Source organism: Ambystoma mexicanum, chromosome 13 (genome assembly GCF_040938575.1).
Source record: "Ambystoma mexicanum isolate Mex_15411 chromosome 13, UKY_AmexF1_1, whole genome shotgun sequence".
NCBI lineage: Eukaryota > Metazoa > Chordata > Amphibia > Caudata > Ambystomatidae > Ambystoma > Ambystoma mexicanum.
Genome location: NC_090938.1, coordinates 358,104,786 through 358,123,084, shown reverse-complemented (window position 1 = coordinate 358,123,084; position 18,299 = coordinate 358,104,786). Strand labels below are relative to the sequence as shown.

The window sequence follows — 18,299 nt, the reverse complement described above, 5'->3', positions numbered from 1 at the left end:
TTTCAGGCAAAGACTGACAAAAACCTTGCAATGTCGCATGTAGCTGCTTTGGTGAAAAGACTGTTCAAGTACACAATGCAACGGAGGGGTGTTCCCCATCTCCATACAATCATCTCTTTGATAATGTAAACGTGCCAGGCGTGTTGAAAGACAAAGACAGACACAACCGCACATACCAGTTGAAGAAAGACAGCCAGCAAACACATTTGTATAGAGGTAAGCAAGCCTCAATTAGAGATGTGAGTCCCTCCGTTTCTGCGGGAGTCCACAAGTTTAATAAAAAATGAACACATATCTTTCATGTTCTAATGATTACCAATCTTTCTGATTAGCTCTGCATAGCTCCAATGGCTATGTGTGTGTGTGTGTGTGTATGTGCCCGTGTGTGTAGGGGAAGGGGTCGGTAGATGTGTTCATGCAGAGCAAGTTGCATACATCGCCAACAGCCATTCTCTCCTGCTCCTGTGCATCCAGTTCGGAAGCGAACCCACCCAATTGTTCTATATGTCTGCTACCCTGACCGCATTCACACATCATTGGCTATTAGTATGCAGCTTGTGGGCGCTGTCAATGGGATATAAGCACCATTCCCCATGTCTGCAATAGCTAGACCAGATTCTGAGGTATGATGAGCAGGGGTCCAGGCACTTCGCCTGACGAACGCCTGACAAACGCTGGGCTTAGCCCTGCCGGGCCTAGCCCTGAGGGGCCTAACTGGGCATGGCCCTGTGTAAGGTAGGGTGAGCAGGGGACCACTTGCAACTAACCTTCGGCACCAATCAGGCATGGAGAGGTCTGTGCAAATGCCCAGCCCTTTAGCAATCTCGATCTGCAAAACCTTCAACTCCTAATTCTCATGGCTCCCAGAAGCCCTAGCCCATATGCAAATGAGGCGAGTTCCTATCAGCATCCTTGTTCTGCTTGATTTTATCAAAGTGACTGCCTGATTAGTGAAAGGGTATTTATTCTCAGAGGTTTGCTTCAAAGGCGATAATGCAGTAAATAGACAACATTATTCTTTGTAAGTTGATATTGTCTCCTGGATCCTACTCCAGTAACCCTTTTTCTACCTTTACAAATGTCTTCCGTAAGTGGTGCTCAGCAGAAAATGGAGTATAATAACAGTTGACATTTTTTATTTTCTGTTCTATTTTCAAAAACCCTCCGTAGCTGTATTTAAAGCGCAAACACCCCATAAATAACTTGCAATGAGTATTCCATGTCTAAAAGGCAGAGGAGCTGTCATACAACATTAACTGACAATCAAGGAAACCTTGAGGTGAACCAAAAAATGTCCAGAACATTTATTGGTTCAATAATTCAGTTTTGAGGTGAATTAGTAAAAAGTTCCAAAGTTGCTCCAGGTGAGGCTTGAACTCACAACCTCGGCATTGCTCACTGCATGTACTGCTGTATAAGTACCGCGCGCTAACCGATTGCGCCACTGGAGCTGCTGTGTTTTGGTTTTCGACATGAAACTACACCCACAAACACACACACAAGTGTACAAAAGCACCCACAAGCTCTGGCATTGTCTTTTTAGCTGACACCAAATTATGGGTGCCTTGTAATGCCCATATTGTGCCACTGGAGCTTACCTTTTAGCCTGATATACACTTTGCCATTGATGTTCAGCCAATGGTGCAGTCAAATGTCCCTTCTACATTTTTGTCATGCTGCAGGCAGTGCCACTGGAGCCAGCATGATGCTCTTCCTCATATTCAACACGTGTCAATTGAAACACCTCCCAATGTCATCTTGGCGATGCCTATAAACACCCCAGGACTTTGATGAATTTTTCTCAACAGCAAGTGAGGCAGTTTTCCTGCAAACGGCTGGATGTACCTCAACAAGGAACGCATTGTGGTTCTATTTTGAAGATGTTTGTGTTATTACCTGTAAAGACTTGAATGCCTAACATAATCCCTGTAGACGAGGTGGCCGAGTGGTTAAGGCGATGGACTGCTAATCTGCTGTACACGCGTGGTTTCGAATCCCACCTTTGTCGATTTTAACTTTTGAAATCTTTTTTAAACATCTGCATTGCTCTAAGCACCATTGCCATTGGCTTTCAAAGAACATACAGACAAAAGTGAAAATATGCATGTTAGTTGATTAAGAAGGACACAAACAAGGTTGTCGTGTTACTGGCAGGAATGCAATCTGCTGTGCTTGACTACCCTTTGAGCCAGAATCCGGATAGAAATTTAAAAAAGCAAAGGTAATATCCATATTGTCTCTCTGCTGCCATGTACATGTTTTTTTCAACTTTCACGCATCACATCTCCTCATTAGTCACCCTAAAATTGCACGGAATACGCACAAATTAGCTGCTCCTCAAAAAATCGGCCAGAAAAAAACAGGTCAAATCACAATCATATACATACATTCTCACACACCCTTCAAATATGTCTACCCAGTAAACATCATGTTGTGTGCTCGTTGTGTTGCTGTTATGCGTCGTAACCTGAGGGGCTCTGTAGCTCAGTGGCAGAGCACTGGTCTTGTAAACCAGGGGTCGTGAGTTCGATCCTCATCAGGGCCTCCAAATGGTAATTTTCTTGAACATTGTTGAATAGGAACTGATATTGCACATTGTACCTGTGCAACCTTTTACCAATGGATTCGGGCCTATAACAAAGCCACAAGCGCAAGGTGTCTGAATAGTCTGTGGGGAAGGTCGGCTTTCTGGACCTAATTTCTTCAAGAAAAAGACCTTGATAATCTTGTGATGACAGATGCAGATGATCACGGTGAAGCCCTTACTCTATTGAACAGTACAGCGGTTCTGGGTTGCACGCCTTTCTCTATTTTCAGGGACGTTGATGTGGCAAAATTTAATTGGAAAAGGGTTATTGCCATCACTCACTATTTAAATTCAATGACATCACAGGAAGCAGCAGCATCTGAACTTTGATCTTGGCTGGAAACGTTGAATGATGCCAAACACTGGGAAACTGGAGCTTGCGTTATGCTGGTTTTACTACTAATGGTGTGCCATACGGAAGCTCAAGCACCTTCCTCTGGATTAGTGTTGTGAACCCTCCAGGAGCTCTTGTTATATTTTTCTGAACTTCAACTTGATGTGTTTATCTATCAATGGCCGGGTAAGGAAGAACGAGTCAACGATCTTGTTTCTATTATGACAAACATGATCTATTTTTCACTGACTTTGCACCACCATTGTTTTATCTCTTCTTTAAGCATGGGACTCGAGCACCGTTCCCAAACAGACGAGGTGGCCGAGTGGTTAAGGCGATGGACTGCTAATCCATTGTGCTCTGCACGCGTGGGTTCGAATCCCACCTTCGTCGTATTTTTTCTTTATAGTCTGCATTTAAACATAGACCAAAGTCTTTCAACCTCCCTGTGAAAGACAGGAATGAGTACAGATATGGAAATAGAGATGTAAAAATAAGTTCATTGGTGCAGGCGGAGAATGAAATTAGTCAAAGACTTTCCTCGTAGGTTTCCATTCTTTACTATTATAGGAGCCAAAATCAGCGCAGTTAGTAAACTCCCAAGCTTACATCCCAAATTCTTTTTTCTTTTAGTTGTCTGCCTTTTACATGTTCATTTTGCCATCATTCTGACCTGCTATCTAAACTCATGAACCTGTTCAGCATCCTACTCAATACATACATACCCGTAAAAGTACATACCCAAACGCATACCGACAATGTATCACCAACATAAGCACACACGCTTTCGCAAATCAGATGTATGATGACGTACTGAACACATGCAGAGATATACAGCCATTTTTACACAACCAGAAATTCATATACCTGGAGATCTACCTAGGTAAAACCCATGGTTTCTTTGCACTTTCTGTTGTTGGCTGTGAGCAAGCAGCAGGTGGCCTTGTAGCTCAGTGGCAGAGCACTGGTCTCGTAAACCAGGGGTCATGAGTTCAAACCTCATCAGGGCCTCGGGCGGATTATTTTCAAAAAGCACGGGGAAGAGAAGCCAGAGTTGCACCATCTACAGAGAACCTTTTATGACGGGATGCATCCTCATAATTGAAGTCTTCCACAGAAGGAGTGAAATAGAGTTCGAGAGGAAGGCCTAATGTTTTCAGGCAAAGACTGACAAAAACCTTGCAATGTCGCATGTAGCTGCTTTGGTGAAAAGACTGTTCAAGTACACAATGCAACGGAGGGGTGTTCCCCATCTCCATACAATCATCTCTTTGATAATGTAAACGTGCCAGGCGTGTTGAAAGACAAAGACAGACACAACCGCACATACCAGTTGAAGAAAGACAGCCAGCAAACACATTTGTATAGAGGTAAGCAAGCCTCAATTAGAGATGTGAGTCCCTCCGTTTCTGCGGGAGTCCACAAGTTTAATAAAAAATGAACACATATCTTTCATGTTCTAATGATTACCAATCTTTCTGATTAGCTCTGCATAGCTCCAATGGCTATGTGTGTGTGTGTGTGTGTATGTGCCCGTGTGTGTAGGGGAAGGGGTCGGTAGATGTGTTCACGCAGAGCAAGTTGCATACATCGCCAACAGCCATTCTCTCCTGCTCCTGTGCATCCAGTTCGGAAGCGAACCCACCCAATTGTTCTATATGTCTGCTACCCTGACCGCATTCACACATCATTGGCTATTAGTATGCAGCTTGTGGGCGCTGTCAATGGGATATAAGCACCATTCCCCATGTCTGCAATAGCTAGACCAGATTCTGAGGTATGATGAGCAGGGGTCCAGGCACTTCGCCTGACGAACGCCTGACAAACGCTGGGCTTAGCCCTGCCGGGCCTAGCCCTGAGGGGCCTAACTGGGCATGGCCCTGTGTAAGGTAGGGTGAGCAGGGGACCACTTGCAACTAACCTTCGGCACCAATCAGGCATGGAGAGGTCTGTGCAAATGCCCAGCCCTTTAGCAATCTCGATCTGCAAAACCTTCAACTCCTAATTCTCATGGCTCCCAGAAGCCCTAGCCCATATGCAAATGAGGCGAGTTCCTATCAGCATCCTTGTTCTGCTTGATTTTATCAAAGTGACTGCCTGATTAGTGAAAGGGTATTTATTCTCAGAGGTTTGCTTCAAAGGCGATAATGCAGTAAATAGACAACATTATTCTTTGTAAGTTGATATTGTCTCCTGGATCCTACTCCAGTAACCCTTTTTCTACCTTTACAAATGTCTTCCGTAAGTGGTGCTCAGCAGAAAATGGAGTATAATAACAGTTGACATTTTTTATTTTCTGTTCTATTTTCAAAAACCCTCCGTAGCTGTATTTAAAGCGCAAACACCCCATAAATAACTTGCAATGAGTATTCCATGTCTAAAAGGCAGAGGAGCTGTCATACAACATTAACTGACAATCAAGGAAACCTTGAGGTGAACCAAAAAATGTCCAGAACATTTATTGGTTCAATAATTCAGTTTTGAGGTGAATTAGTAAAAAGTTCCAAAGTTGCTCCAGGTGAGGCTTGAACTCACAACCTCGGCATTGCTCACTGCATGTACTGCTGTATAAGTACCGCGCGCTAACCGATTGCGCCACTGGAGCTGCTGTGTTTTGGTTTTCGACATGAAACTACACCCACAAACACACACACAAGTGTACAAAAGCACCCACAAGCTCTGGCATTGTCTTTTTAGCTGACACCAAATTATGGGTGCCTTGTAGTGCCCATATTGTGCCACTGGAGCTTACCTTTTAGCCTGATATACACTTTGCCATTGATGTTCAGCCAATGGTGCAGTCAAATGTCCCTTCTACATTTTTGTCATGCTGCAGGCAGTGCCACTGGAGCCAGCATGATGCTCTTCCTCATATTCAACACGTGTCAATTGAAACACCTCCCAATGTCATCTTGGCGATGCCTATAAACACCCCAGGACTTTGATGAATTTTTCTCAACAGCAAGTGAGGCAGTTTTCCTGCAAACGGCTGGATGTACCTCAACAAGGAACGCATTGTGGTTCTATTTTGAAGATGTTTGTGTTATTACCTGTAAAGACTTGAATGCCTAACATAATCCCTGTAGACGAGGTGGCCGAGTGGTTAAGGCGATGGACTGCTAATCTGCTGTACACGCGTGGTTTCGAATCCCACCTTTGTCGATTTTAACTTTTGAAATCTTTTTTAAACATCTGCATTGCTCTAAGCACCATTGCCATTGGCTTTCAAAGAACATACAGACAAAAGTGAAAATATGCATGTTAGTTGATTAAGAAGGACACAAACAAGGTTGTCGTGTTACTGGCAGGAATGCAATCTGCTGTGCTTGACTACCCTTTGAGCCAGAATCCGGATAGAAATTTAAAAAAAGCAAAGGTAATATCCATATTGTCTCTCTGCTGCCATGTACATGTTTTTTTCAACTTTCACGCATCACATCTCCTCATTAGTCACCCTAAAATTGCACGGAATACGCACAAATTAGCTGCTCCTCAAAAAATCGGCCAGAAAAAAACAGGTCAAATCACAATCATATACATACATTCTCACACACCCTTCAAATATGTCTACCCAGTAAACATCATGTTGTGTGCTCGTTGTGTTGCTGTTATGCGTCGTAACCTGAGGGGCTCTGTAGCTCAGTGGCAGAGCACTGGTCTTGTAAACCAGGGGTCGTGAGTTCGATCCTCATCAGGGCCTCCAAATGGTAATTTTCTTGAACATTGTTGAATAGGAACTGATATTGCACATTGTACCTGTGCAACCTTTTACCAATGGATTCGGGCCTATAACAAAGCCACAAGCGCAAGGTGTCTGAATAGTCTGTGGGGAAGGTCGGCTTTCTGGACCTAATTTCTTCAAGAAAAAGACCTTGATAATCTTGTGATGACAGATGCAGATGATCACGGTGAAGCCCTTACTCTATTGAACAGTACAGCGGTTCTGGGTTGCACGCCTTTCTCTATTTTCAGGGACGTTGATGTGGCAAAATTTAATTGGAAAAGGGTTATTGCCATCACTCACTATTTAAATTCAATGACATCACAGGAAGCAGCAGCATCTGAACTTTGATCTTGGCTGGAAACGTTGAATGATGCCAAACACTGGGAAACTGGAGCTTGCGTTATGCTGGTTTTACTACTAATGGTGTGCCATACGGAAGCTCAAGCACCTTCCTCTGGATTAGTGTTGTGAACCCTCCAGGAGCTCTTGTTATATTTTTCTGAACTTCAACTTGATGTGTTTATCTATCAATGGCCGGGTAAGGAAGAACGAGTCAACGATCTTGTTTCTATTATGACAAACATGATCTATTTTTCACTGACTTTGCACCACCATTGTTTTATCTCTTCTTTAAGCATGGGACTCGAGCACCGCTCCCAAACAGACGAGGTGGCCGAGTGGTTAAGGCGATGGACTGCTAATCCATTGTGCTCTGCACGCGTGGGTTCGAATCCCACCTTCGTCGTATTTTTTCTTTATAGTCTGCATTTAAACATAGACCAAAGTCTTTCAACCTCCCTGTGAAAGACAGGAATGAGTACAGATATGGAAATAGAGATGTAAAAATAAGTTCATTGGTGCAGGCGGAGAATGAAATTAGTCAAAGACTTTCCTCGTAGGTTTCCATTCTTTACTATTATAGGAGCCAAAATCAGCGCAGTTAGTAAACTCCCAAGCTTACATCCCAAATTCTTTTTTCTTTTAGTTGTCTGCCTTTTACATGTTCATTTTGCCATCATTCTGACCTGCTATCTAAACTCATGAACCTGTTCAGCATCCTACTCAATACATACATACCCGTAAAAGTACATACCCAAACGCATACCGACAATGTATCACCAACATAAGCACACACGCTTTCGCAAATCAGATGTATGATGACGTACTGAACACATGCAGAGATATACAGCCATTTTTACACAACCAGAAATTCATATACCTGGAGATCTACCTAGGTAAAACCCATGGTTTCTTTGCACTTTCTGTTGTTGGCTGTGAGCAAGCAGCAGGTGGCCTTGTAGCTCAGTGGCAGAGCACTGGTCTCGTAAACCAGGGGTCATGAGTTCAAACCTCATCAGGGCCTCGGGCGGATTATTTTCAAAAAGCACGGGGAAGAGAAGCCAGAGTTGCACCATCTACAGAGAACCTTTTATGACGGGATGCATCCTCATAATTGAAGTCTTCCACAGAAGGAGTGAAATAGAGTTCGAGAGGAAGGCCTAATGTTTTCAGGCAAAGACTGACAAAAACCTTGCAATGTCGCATGTAGCTGCTTTGGTGAAAAGACTGTTCAAGTACACAATGCAACGGAGGGGTGTTCCCCATCTCCATACAATCATCTCTTTGATAATGTAAACGTGCCAGGCGTGTTGAAAGACAAAGACAGACACAACCGCACATACCAGTTGAAGAAAGACAGCCAGCAAACACATTTGTATAGAGGTAAGCAAGCCTCAATTAGAGATGTGAGTCCCTCCGTTTCTGCGGGAGTCCACAAGTTTAATAAAAAATGAACACATATCTTTCATGTTCTAATGATTACCAATCTTTCTGATTAGCTCTGCATAGCTCCAATGGCTATGTGTGTGTGTGTGTGTGTATGTGCCCGTGTGTGTAGGGGAAGGGGTCGGTAGATGTGTTCACGCAGAGCAAGTTGCATACATCGCCAACAGCCATTCTCTCCTGCTCCTGTGCATCCAGTTCGGAAGCGAACCCACCCAATTGTTCTATATGTCTGCTACCCTGACCGCATTCACACATCATTGGCTATTAGTATGCAGCTTGTGGGCGCTGTCAATGGGATATAAGCACCATTCCCCATGTCTGCAATAGCTAGACCAGATTCTGAGGTATGATGAGCAGGGGTCCAGGCACTTCGCCTGACGAACGCCTGACAAACGCTGGGCTTAGCCCTGCCGGGCCTAGCCCTGAGGGGCCTAACTGGGCATGGCCCTGTGTAAGGTAGGGTGAGCAGGGGACCACTTGCAACTAACCTTCGGCACCAATCAGGCATGGAGAGGTCTGTGCAAATGCCCAGCCCTTTAGCAATCTCGATCTGCAAAACCTTCAACTCCTAATTCTCATGGCTCCCAGAAGCCCTAGCCCATATGCAAATGAGGCGAGTTCCTATCAGCATCCTTGTTCTGCTTGATTTTATCAAAGTGACTGCCTGATTAGTGAAAGGGTATTTATTCTCAGAGGTTTGCTTCAAAGGCGATAATGCAGTAAATAGACAACATTATTCTTTGTAAGTTGATATTGTCTCCTGGATCCTACTCCAGTAACCCTTTTTCTACCTTTACAAATGTCTTCCGTAAGTGGTGCTCAGCAGAAAATGGAGTATAATAACAGTTGACATTTTTTATTTTCTGTTCTATTTTCAAAAACCCTCCGTAGCTGTATTTAAAGCGCAAACACCCCATAAATAACTTGCAATGAGTATTCCATGTCTAAAAGGCAGAGGAGCTGTCATACAACATTAACTGACAATCAAGGAAACCTTGAGGTGAACCAAAAAATGTCCAGAACATTTATTGGTTCAATAATTCAGTTTTGAGGTGAATTAGTAAAAAGTTCCAAAGTTGCTCCAGGTGAGGCTTGAACTCACAACCTCGGCATTGCTCACTGCATGTACTGCTGTATAAGTACCGCGCGCTAACCGATTGCGCCACTGGAGCTGCTGTGTTTTGGTTTTCGACATGAAACTACACCCACAAACACACACACAAGTGTACAAAAGCATCCACAAGCTCTGGCATTGTCTTTTTAGCTGACACCAAATTATGGGTGCCTTGTAGTGCCCATATTGTGCCACTGGAGCTTACCTTTTAGCCTGATATACACTTTGCCACTGATGTTCAGCCAATGGTGCAGTCAAATGTCCCTTCTACATTTTTGTCATGCTGCAGGCAGTGCCACTGGAGCCAGCATGATGCTCTTCCTCATATTCAACACGTGTCAATTGAAACACCTCCCAATGTCATCTTGGCGATGCCTATAAACACCCCAGGACTTTGATGAATTTTTCTCAACAGCAAGTGAGGCAGTTTTCCTGCAAACGGCTGGATGTACCTCAACAAGGAACGCATTGTGGTTCTATTTTGAAGATGTTTGTGTTATTACCTGTAAAGACTTGAATGCCTAACATAATCCCTGTAGACGAGGTGGCCGAGTGGTTAAGGCGATGGACTGCTAATCTGCTGTACACGCGTGGTTTCGAATCCCACCTTTGTCGATTTTAACTTTTGAAATCTTTTTTAAACATCTGCATTGCTCTAAGCACCATTGCCATTGGCTTTCAAAGAACATACAGACAAAAGTGAAAATATGCATGTTAGTTGATTAAGAAGGACACAAACAAGGTTGTCGTGTTACTGGCAGGAATGCAATCTGCTGTGCTTGACTACCCTTTGAGCCAGAATCCGGATAGAAATTTAAAAAAGCAAAGGTAATATCCATATTGTCTCTCTGCTGCCATGTACATGTTTTTTTCAACTTTCACGCATCACATCTCCTCATTAGTCACCCTAAAATTGCACGGAATACGCACAAATTAGCTGCTCCTCAAAAAATCGGCCAGAAAAAAACAGGTCAAATCACAATCATATACATACATTCTCACACACCCTTCAAATATGTCTACCCAGTAAACATCATGTTGTGTGCTCGTTGTGTTGCTGTTATGCGTCGTAACCTGAGGGGCTCTGTAGCTCAGTGGCAGAGCACTGGTCTTGTAAACCAGGGGTCGTGAGTTCGATCCTCATCAGGGCCTCCAAATGGTAATTTTCTTGAACATTGTTGAATAGGAACTGATATTGCACATTGTACCTGTGCAACCTTTTACCAATGGATTCGGGCCTATAACAAAGCCACAAGCGCAAGGTGTCTGAATAGTCTGTGGGGAAGGTCGGCTTTCTGGACCTAATTTCTTCAAGAAAAAGACCTTGATAATCTTGTGATGACAGATGCAGATGATCACGGTGAAGCCCTTACTCTATTGAACAGTACAGCGGTTCTGGGTTGCACGCCTTTCTCTATTTTCAGGGACGTTGATGTGGCAAAATTTAATTGGAAAAGGGTTATTGCCATCACTCACTATTTAAATTCAATGACATCACAGGAAGCAGCAGCATCTGAACTTTGATCTTGGCTGGAAACGTTGAATGATGCCAAACACTGGGAAACTGGAGCTTGCGTTATGCTGGTTTTACTACTAATGGTGTGCCATACGGAAGCTCAAGCACCTTCCTCTGGATTAGTGTTGTGAACCCTCCAGGAGCTCTTGTTATATTTTTCTGAACTTCAACTTGATGTGTTTATCTATCAATGGCCGGGTAAGGAAGAACGAGTCAACGATCTTGTTTCTATTATGACAAACATGATCTATTTTTCACTGACTTTGCACCACCATTGTTTTATCTCTTCTTTAAGCATGGGACTCGAGCACCGTTCCCAAACAGACGAGGTGGCCGAGTGGTTAAGGCGATGGACTGCTAATCCATTGTGCTCTGCACGCGTAGGTTCGAATCCCACCTTCGTCGTATTTTTTCTTTATAGTCTGCATTTAAACATAGACCAAAGTCTTTCAACCTCCCTGTGAAAGACAGGAATGAGTACAGATATGGAAATAGAGATGTAAAAATAAGTTCATTGGTGCAGGCGGAGAATGAAATTAGTCAAAGACTTTCCTCGTAGGTTTCCATTCTTTACTATTATAGGAGCCAAAATCAGCGCAGTTAGTAAACTCCCAAGCTTACATCCCAAATTCTTTTTTCTTTTAGTTGTCTGCCTTTTACATGTTCATTTTGCCATCATTCTGACCTGCTATCTAAACTCATGAACCTGTTCAGCATCCTACTCAATACATACATACCCGTAAAAGTACATACTCAAACGCATACCGACAATGTATCACCAACATAAGCACACACGCTTTCGCAAATCAGATGTATGATGACGTACTGAACACATGCAGAGATATACAGCCATTTTTACACAACCAGAAATTCATATACCTGGAGATCTACCTAGGTCAAACCCATGGTTTCTTTGCACTTTCTGTTGTTGGCTGTGAGCAAGCAGCAGGTGGCCTTGTAGCTCAGTGGCAGAGCACTGGTCTCGTAAACCAGGGGTCATGAGTTCAAACCTCATCAGGGCCTCGGGCGGATTATTTTCAAAAAGCACGGGGAAGAGAAGCCAGAGTTGCACCATCTACAGAGAACCTTTTATGACGGGATGCATCCTCATAATTGAAGTCTTCCACAGAAGGAGTGAAATAGAGTTCGAGAGGAAGGCCTAATGTTTTCAGGCAAAGACTGACAAAAACCTTGCAATGTCGCATGTAGCTGCTTTGGTGAAAAGACTGTTCAAGTACACAATGCAACGGAGGGGTGTTCCCCATCTCCATACAATCATCTCTTTGATAATGTAAACGTGCCAGGCGTGTTGAAAGACAAAGACAGACACAACCGCACATACCAGTTGAAGAAAGACAGCCAGCAAACACATTTGTATAGAGGTAAGCAAGCCTCAATTAGAGATGTGAGTCCCTCCGTTTCTGCGGGAGTCCACAAGTTTAATAAAAAATGAACACATATCTTTCATGTTCTAATGATTACCAATCTTTCTGATTAGCTCTGCATAGCTCCAATGGCTATGTGTGTGTGTGTGTGTGTATGTGCCCGTGTGTGTAGGGGAAGGGGTCGGTAGATGTGTTCATGCAGAGCAAGTTGCATACATCGCCAACAGCCATTCTCTCCTGCTCCTGTGCATCCAGTTCGGAAGCGAACCCACCCAATTGTTCTATATGTCTGCTACCCTGACCGCATTCACACATCATTGGCTATTAGTATGCAGCTTGTGGGCGCTGTCAATGGGATATAAGCACCATTCCCCATGTCTGCAATAGCTAGACCAGATTCTGAGGTATGATGAGCAGGGGTCCAGGCACTTCGCCTGACGAACGCCTGACAAACGCTGGGCTTAGCCCTGCCGGGCCTAGCCCTGAGGGGCCTAACTGGGCATGGCCCTGTGTAAGGTAGGGTGAGCAGGGGACCACTTGCAACTAACCTTCGGCACCAATCAGGCATGGAGAGGTCTGTGCAAATGCCCAGCCCTTTAGCAATCTCGATCTGCAAAACCTTCAACTCCTAATTCTCATGGCTCCCAGAAGCCCTAGCCCATATGCAAATGAGGCGAGTTCCTATCAGCATCCTTGTTCTGCTTGATTTTATCAAAGTGACTGCCTGATTAGTGAAAGGGTATTTATTCTCAGAGGTTTGCTTCAAAGGCGATAATGCAGTAAATAGACAACATTATTCTTTGTAAGTTGATATTGTCTCCTGGATCCTACTCCAGTAACCCTTTTTCTACCTTTACAAATGTCTTCCGTAAGTGGTGCTCAGCAGAAAATGGAGTATAATAACAGTTGACATTTTTTATTTTCTGTTCTATTTTCAAAAACCCTCCGTAGCTGTATTTAAAGCGCAAACACCCCATAAATAACTTGCAATGAGTATTCCATGTCTAAAAGGCAGAGGAGCTGTCATACAACATTAACTGACAATCAAGGAAACCTTGAGGTGAACCAAAAAATGTCCAGAACATTTATTGGTTCAATAATTCAGTTTTGAGGTGAATTAGTAAAAAGTTCCAAAGTTGCTCCAGGTGAGGCTTGAACTCACAACCTCGGCATTGCTCACTGCATGTACTGCTGTATAAGTACCGCGCGCTAACCGATTGCGCCACTGGAGCTGCTGTGTTTTGGTTTTCGACATGAAACTACACCCACAAACACACACACAAGTGTACAAAAGCACCCACAAGCTCTGGCATTGTCTTTTTAGCTGACACCAAATTATGGGTGCCTTGTAGTGCCCATATTGTGCCACTGGAGCTTACCTTTTAGCCTGATATACACTTTGCCATTGATGTTCAGCCAATGGTGCAGTCAAATGTCCCTTCTACATTTTTGTCATGCTGCAGGCAGTGCCACTGGAGCCAGCATGATGCTCTTCCTCATATTCAACACGTGTCAATTGAAACACCTCCCAATGTCATCTTGGCGATGCCTATAAACACCCCAGGACTTTGATGAATTTTTCTCAACAGCAAGTGAGGCAGTTTTCCTGCAAACGGCTGGATGTACCTCAACAAGGAACGCATTGTGGTTCTATTTTGAAGATGTTTGTGTTATTACCTGTAAAGACTTGAATGCCTAACATAATCCCTGTAGACGAGGTGGCCGAGTGGTTAAGGCGATGGACTGCTAATCTGCTGTACACGCGTGGTTTCGAATCCCACCTTTGTCGATTTTAACTTTTGAAATCTTTTTTAAACATCTGCATTGCTCTAAGCACCATTGCCATTGGCTTTCAAAGAACATACAGACAAAAGTGAAAATATGCATGTTAGTTGATTAAGAAGGACACAAACAAGGTTGTCGTGTTACTGGCAGGAATGCAATCTGCTGTGCTTGACTACCCTTTGAGCCAGAATCCGGATAGAAATTTAAAAAAGCAAAGGTAATATCCATATTGTCTCTCTGCTGCCATGTACATGTTTTTTTCAACTTTCACGCATCACATCTCCTCATTAGTCACCCTAAAATTGCACGGAATACGCACAAATTAGCTGCTCCTCAAAAAATCGGCCAGAAAAAAACAGGTCAAATCACAATCATATACATACATTCTCACACACCCTTCAAATATGTCTACCCAGTAAACATCATGTTGTGTGCTCGTTGTGTTGCTGTTATGCGTCGTAACCTGAGGGGCTCTGTAGCTCAGTGGCAGAGCACTGGTCTTGTAAACCAGGGGTCGTGAGTTCGATCCTCATCAGGGCCTCCAAATGGTAATTTTCTTGAACATTGTTGAATAGGAACTGATATTGCACATTGTACCTGTGCAACCTTTTACCAATGGATTCGGGCCTATAACAAAGCCACAAGCGCAAGGTGTCTGAATAGTCTGTGGGGAAGGTCGGCTTTCTGGACCTAATTTCTTCAAGAAAAAGACCTTGATAATCTTGTGATGACAGATGCAGATGATCACGGTGAAGCCCTTACTCTATTGAACAGTACAGCGGTTCTGGGTTGCACGCCTTTCTCTATTTTCAGGGACGTTGATGTGGCAAAATTTAATTGGAAAAGGGTTATTGCCATCACTCACTATTTAAATTCAATGACATCACAGGAAGCAGCAGCATCTGAACTTTGATCTTGGCTGGAAACGTTGAATGATGCCAAACACTGGGAAACTGGAGCTTGCGTTATGCTGGTTTTACTACTAATGGTGTGCCATACGGAAGCTCAAGCACCTTCCTCTGGATTAGTGTTGTGAACCCTCCAGGAGCTCTTGTTATATTTTTCTGAACTTCAACTTGATGTGTTTATCTATCAATGGCCGGGTAAGGAAGAACGAGTCAACGATCTTGTTTCTATTATGACAAACATGATCTATTTTTCACTGACTTTGCACCACCATTGTTTTATCTCTTCTTTAAGCATGGGACTCGAGCACCGTTCCCAAACAGACGAGGTGGCCGAGTGGTTAAGGCGATGGACTGCTAATCCATTGTGCTCTGCACGCGTGGGTTCGAATCCCACCTTCGTCGTATTTTTTCTTTATAGTCTGCATTTAAACATAGACCAAAGTCTTTCAACCTCCCTGTGAAAGACAGGAATGAGTACAGATATGGAAATAGAGATGTAAAAATAAGTTCATTGGTGCAGGCGGAGAATGAAATTAGTCAAAGACTTTCCTCGTAGGTTTCCATTCTTTACTATTATAGGAGCCAAAATCAGCGCAGTTAGTAAACTCCCAAGCTTACATCCCAAATTCTTTTTTCTTTTAGTTGTCTGCCTTTTACATGTTCCTTTTGCCATCATTCTGACCTGCTATCTAAACTCATGAACCTGTTCAGCATCCTACTCAATACATACATACCCGTAAAAGTACATACTCAAACGCATACCGACAATGTATCACCAACATAAGCACACACGCTTTCGCAAATCAGATGTATGATGACGTACTGAACACATGCAGAGATATACAGCCATTTTTACACAACCAGAAATTCATATACCTGGAGATCTACCTAGGTAAAACCCATGGTTTCTTTGCACTTTCTGTTGTTGGCTGTGAGCAAGCAGCAGGTGGCCTTGTAGCTCAGTGGCAGAGCACTGGTCTCGTAAACCAGGGGTCATGAGTTCAAACCTCATCAGGGCCTCGGGCGGATTATTTTCAAAAAGCACGGGGAAGAGAAGCCAGAGTTGCACCATCTACAGAGAACCTTTTATGACGGGATGCATCCTCATAATTGAAGTCTTCCACAGAAGGAGTGAAATAGAGTTCGAGAGGAAGGCCTAATGTTTTCAGGCAAAGACTGACAAAAACCTTGCAATGTCGCATGTAGCTGCTTTGGTGAAAAGACTGTTCAAGTTCACAATGCAACGGAGGGGTGTTCCCCATCTCCATACAATCATCTCTTTGATAATGTAAACGTGCCAGGCGTGTTGAAAGACAAAGACAGACACAACCGCACATACCAGTTGAAGAAAGACAGCCAGCAAACACATTTGTATAGAGGTAAGCAAGCCTCAATTAGAGATGTGAGTCCCTCCGTTTCTGCGGGAGTCCACAAGTTTAATAAAAAATGAACACATATCTTTCATGTTCTAATGATTACCAATCTTTCTGATTAGCTCTGCATAGCTCCAATGGCTATGTGTGTGTGTGTGTGTGTATGTGCCCGTGTGTGTAGGGGAAGGGGTCGGTAGATGTGTTCACGCAGAGCAAGTTGCATACATCGCCAACAGCCATTCTCTCCTGCTCCTGTGCATCCAGTTCGGAAGCGAACCCACCCAATTGTTCTATATGTCTGCTACCCTGACCGCATTCACACATCATTGGCTATTAGTATGCAGCTTGTGGGCGCTGTCAATGGGATATAAGCACCATTCCCCATGTCTGCAATAGCTAGACCAGATTCTGAGGTATGATGAGCAGGGGTCCAGGCACTTCGCCTGACGAACGCCGGGCTTAGCCCTGCCGGGCCTAGCCCTGAGGGGCCTAACTGGGCATGGCCCTGTGTAAGGTAGGGTGAGCAGGGGACCACTTGCAACTAACCTTCGGCACCAATCAGGCATGGAGAGGTCTGTGCAAATGCCCAGCCCTTTAGCAATCTCGATCTGCAAAACCTTCAACTCCTAATTCTCATGGCTCCCAGAAGCCCTAGCCCATATGCAAATGAGGCGAGTTCCTATCAGCATCCTTGTTCTGCTTGATTTTATCAAAGTGACTGCCTGATTAGTGAAAGGGTATTTATTCTCAGAGGTTTGCTTCAAAGGCGATAATGCAGTAAATAGACAACATTATTCTTTGTAAGTTGATATTGTCTCCTGGATCCTACTCCAGTAACCCTTTTTCTACCTTTACAAATGTCTTCCGTAAGTGGTGCTCAGCAGAAAATGGAGTATAATAACAGTTGACATTTTTTATTTTCTGTTCTATTTTCAAAAACCCTCCGTAGCTGTATTTAAAGCGCAAACACCCCATAAATAACTTGCAATGAGTATTCCATGTCTAAAAGGCAGAGGAGCTGTCATACAACATTAACTGACAATCAAGGAAACCTTGAGGTGAACCAAAAAATGTCCAGAACATTTATTGGTTCAATAATTCAGTTTTGAGGTGAATTAGTAAAAAGTTCCAAAGTTGCTCCAGGTGAGGCTTGAACTCACAACCTCGGCATTGCTCACTGCATGTACTGCTGTATAAGTACCGCGCGCTAACCGATTGCGCCACTGGAGCTGCTGTGTTTTGGTTTTCGACATGAAACTACACCCACAAACACACACACAAGTGTACAAAAGCACCCACAAGCTGTGGCATTGTCTTTTTAGCTGACACCAAATTATGGGTGCCTTGTAGTGCCCATATTGTGCCACTGGAGCTTACCTTTTAGCCTGATATACACTTTGCCACTGATGTTCAGCCAATGGTGCAGTCAAATGTCCCTTCTACATTTTTGTCATGCTGCAGGCAGTGCCACTGGAGCCAGCATGATGCTCTTCCTCATATTCAACACGTGTCAATTGAAACACCTCCCAATGTCATCTTGGCGATGCCTATAAACACCCCAGGACTTTGATGAATTTTTCTCAACAGCAAGTGAGGCAGTTTTCCTGCAAACGGCTGGATGTACCTCAACAAGGAACGCATTGTGGTTCTATTTTGAAGATGTTTGTGTTATTACCTGTAAAGACTTGAATGCCTAACATAATCCCTGTAGACGAGGTGGCCGAGTGGTTAAGGCGATGGACTGCTAATCTGCTGTACACGCGTGGTTTCGAATCCCACCTTTGTCGA

At 43.7% G+C, this 18,299-nt stretch overlaps 17 non-coding genes across 17 annotated transcripts; 12 read left to right on the top strand and 5 right to left on the bottom strand.

Annotated features, from left to right (window-relative positions):
• Window positions 1-1,356: 1,356 nt before the first annotated feature.
• TRNAI-UAU (transfer RNA isoleucine (anticodon UAU)) lies at window positions 1,357-1,451 on the bottom strand. Its single transcript has 2 exons — window positions 1,414-1,451; window positions 1,357-1,392 (listed from the first exon to the last, which is right to left on the bottom strand). It is a non-coding gene; the product is annotated as a tRNA-Ile (tRNA).
• A 1,022-nt stretch (window positions 1,452-2,473) lies between these two features.
• Window positions 2,474-2,545, top strand: TRNAT-UGU (transfer RNA threonine (anticodon UGU)). The gene has a single exon. It is a non-coding gene; the product is annotated as a tRNA-Thr (tRNA).
• Window positions 2,546-3,232: 687 nt separating this feature from the next.
• TRNAS-GCU (transfer RNA serine (anticodon GCU)) lies at window positions 3,233-3,314 on the top strand. The gene has a single exon. It is a non-coding gene; the product is annotated as a tRNA-Ser (tRNA).
• Window positions 3,315-3,860: 546 nt separating this feature from the next.
• TRNAT-CGU (transfer RNA threonine (anticodon CGU)) lies at window positions 3,861-3,932 on the top strand. The gene has a single exon. It is a non-coding gene; the product is annotated as a tRNA-Thr (tRNA).
• Window positions 3,933-5,431: 1,499 nt separating this feature from the next.
• Window positions 5,432-5,526, bottom strand: TRNAI-UAU (transfer RNA isoleucine (anticodon UAU)). The gene is made up of 2 exons: window positions 5,489-5,526; window positions 5,432-5,467 (listed from the first exon to the last, which is right to left on the bottom strand). It is a non-coding gene; the product is annotated as a tRNA-Ile (tRNA).
• Window positions 5,527-6,549: 1,023 nt separating this feature from the next.
• Window positions 6,550-6,621, top strand: TRNAT-UGU (transfer RNA threonine (anticodon UGU)). The gene has a single exon. It is a non-coding gene; the product is annotated as a tRNA-Thr (tRNA).
• A 687-nt stretch (window positions 6,622-7,308) lies between these two features.
• On the top strand, window positions 7,309-7,390 carry TRNAS-GCU (transfer RNA serine (anticodon GCU)). The gene has a single exon. It is a non-coding gene; the product is annotated as a tRNA-Ser (tRNA).
• A 546-nt stretch (window positions 7,391-7,936) lies between these two features.
• Window positions 7,937-8,008, top strand: TRNAT-CGU (transfer RNA threonine (anticodon CGU)). The gene has a single exon. It is a non-coding gene; the product is annotated as a tRNA-Thr (tRNA).
• A 1,499-nt stretch (window positions 8,009-9,507) lies between these two features.
• Window positions 9,508-9,602, bottom strand: TRNAI-UAU (transfer RNA isoleucine (anticodon UAU)). The gene is made up of 2 exons: window positions 9,565-9,602; window positions 9,508-9,543 (listed from the first exon to the last, which is right to left on the bottom strand). It is a non-coding gene; the product is annotated as a tRNA-Ile (tRNA).
• A 1,022-nt stretch (window positions 9,603-10,624) lies between these two features.
• On the top strand, window positions 10,625-10,696 carry TRNAT-UGU (transfer RNA threonine (anticodon UGU)). Its single transcript has one exon. It is a non-coding gene; the product is annotated as a tRNA-Thr (tRNA).
• Window positions 10,697-11,383: 687 nt separating this feature from the next.
• Window positions 11,384-11,465, top strand: TRNAS-GCU (transfer RNA serine (anticodon GCU)). The gene has a single exon. It is a non-coding gene; the product is annotated as a tRNA-Ser (tRNA).
• Window positions 11,466-12,011: 546 nt separating this feature from the next.
• Window positions 12,012-12,083, top strand: TRNAT-CGU (transfer RNA threonine (anticodon CGU)). The gene has a single exon. It is a non-coding gene; the product is annotated as a tRNA-Thr (tRNA).
• A 1,499-nt stretch (window positions 12,084-13,582) lies between these two features.
• Window positions 13,583-13,677, bottom strand: TRNAI-UAU (transfer RNA isoleucine (anticodon UAU)). The gene is made up of 2 exons: window positions 13,640-13,677; window positions 13,583-13,618 (listed from the first exon to the last, which is right to left on the bottom strand). It is a non-coding gene; the product is annotated as a tRNA-Ile (tRNA).
• A 1,022-nt stretch (window positions 13,678-14,699) lies between these two features.
• On the top strand, window positions 14,700-14,771 carry TRNAT-UGU (transfer RNA threonine (anticodon UGU)). Its single transcript has one exon. It is a non-coding gene; the product is annotated as a tRNA-Thr (tRNA).
• Window positions 14,772-15,458: 687 nt separating this feature from the next.
• Window positions 15,459-15,540, top strand: TRNAS-GCU (transfer RNA serine (anticodon GCU)). The gene has a single exon. It is a non-coding gene; the product is annotated as a tRNA-Ser (tRNA).
• A 546-nt stretch (window positions 15,541-16,086) lies between these two features.
• TRNAT-CGU (transfer RNA threonine (anticodon CGU)) lies at window positions 16,087-16,158 on the top strand. The gene has a single exon. It is a non-coding gene; the product is annotated as a tRNA-Thr (tRNA).
• A 1,488-nt stretch (window positions 16,159-17,646) lies between these two features.
• TRNAI-UAU (transfer RNA isoleucine (anticodon UAU)) lies at window positions 17,647-17,741 on the bottom strand. Its single transcript has 2 exons — window positions 17,704-17,741; window positions 17,647-17,682 (listed from the first exon to the last, which is right to left on the bottom strand). It is a non-coding gene; the product is annotated as a tRNA-Ile (tRNA).
• Window positions 17,742-18,299: the final 558 nt, after the last annotated feature.